Source organism: Octodon degus, unplaced genomic scaffold, assembly GCF_000260255.1.
Source record: "Octodon degus isolate 3935 unplaced genomic scaffold, OctDeg1.0 scaffold00093, whole genome shotgun sequence".
Lineage (NCBI taxonomy): Eukaryota > Metazoa > Chordata > Mammalia > Rodentia > Octodontidae > Octodon > Octodon degus.
The window spans coordinates 2,069,567-2,071,369 of NW_004524669.1; positions in this window are offsets into that span (position 1 = coordinate 2,069,567).

A 1,803-nucleotide genomic window follows, 5' to 3' on the forward strand; every position below is an offset into this window, starting at 1 on the left:
AAATGACAAACGCATCTAGGCCTCTGACCCCAGCCTCTGCCCTGTCTTTCCTGATTCCTTGCAGGGGCCTGAGATATTTGGGATCTGGAGGCAGGGGAGCAGTTCAGCCCGAGAGCATGTGACCACTGTCATCCCTAGGGACCCAGGAAAGTAGTGGTTTAGGGAAGAGGGGACCCCAGAGACAACTTTCCCTGTAATTGGACACCTTCCTGGAGACTTCCTGGAAATCTCCACATGAACAAGGCCTTTTTTCCCTGGAACTCCCTACTGGAGTGAGGCTGGAGAGTGGAGCTGGGTGGAGACGGAGATGACACATACCAGAAAACCCTAGTGTACATTCAGTGTATAGTTTGGGATTCTCCAGCATCTGCATTTTGGAGGTGGAGGGAGTACACAGACACACACACACACACACACACACACACACACACACACCAGTTGCAGAGTTCAGTATCTACAAGTGGAGAAATCCAATTCATTTATTTATTTATTTTTTAATTTTTGATACAGAGTCTCACTACGCAGTTTAGACTCATGGTGATCCTCCTGTCTTAGTCTCCCCAGCACTGGGTTTATAGGCGTGCACCACCACTCCTGGTTCTGGGCCCACACAGCATGTTGTACTGAGATCGAACTCAGAATACCTTGTGCTTGTCAGGCAGGCACTTACACCATACTGCCGAGCTATCTCCCTAGCCAAGAGGGACCCAATGCAATTCACCTGTTCTCTCAGGCTTTGAAAAGCACCAGCTCAATGCTTCCTTGCTTGTTGAATGGAGGTGATAATGATATTGGGTGAGGCCCAGAGCAAACGTCCTGCCTACTTCCGAAGAACCTGTGCCTGCTGCTGCCTCAGCGGTTCCTGTGCATCCCCTCCCTGAGGATCAAACCAGCTGGTGCATGTGGCCTGCTGTGCAGAGGGCTGCCCCAGTGGAGGAGATGGGCATTTAACTGTTCCACAGAGGACAGCTTCCATTGTATTGGGTGGTTAGTGGGTAGGGTTAGCAAATAAAAATACAAGACATGCAGTCAAACATGAATTTCAGACAAATTACAAGTTTTCTCTTTAAGGACAAGTTTTCCCCATGCAATATATAAGACATACTTCTGCTAAAAGAGTGTTCTTTGTATAGCTGACATTCAAATTTAATTGTGTGTCCTAGATTTTTTTCTGGCAACCTTATTGATGGCAGCTTATTGATTGGCTGGGGATGACAGGGCTGAGGGTCAGGAAAGGGCTCTGCAAAAGCTGCCTAGAATTGAACGGGAGTGAGCAATAAGCCTCCCTCTGGGGATGTGGGATCATTACCTCAAGACTGTGTTAAACCCTTATTTGCCCCTGATTCCCTCAGACACAGGCTTTCCTCCCTCCAGGGTTGAACACCCTGCGCTCCAGGCTCACTACAGATGTGCTGAATGGCAGTATTATATACTTGCTGTGGCCCAGGGTGGCCACACACCATGCCAGGTCCTCTGTGAATGTAACCTGACAGAGACATGTGGTTGAGATGCTCCTTGGTCTGACCCCAAAGTCAAGATCCTGTGACCTATTCAAAGACCCCAGGCCAGCCAGATAGTTCAGCAGATTAAAACACCTGCTTAGGCAAAGCGCAGAGGCCAGGGTTTGATCCTCGGTATGCTGTGCTAGCCCTGCCCCTGGAGCACGCTGAGACTGCGATTGAGTCTAGGCCTGGTGGCGCATGCCCGTAATCCCAGGACTTGGGAGGCTGAAAACAGGAGGATCACTACGAGTCTGATCTATGTAGTGAGACCCTGTAGGCTCTGTACTAAATACACTAAGAA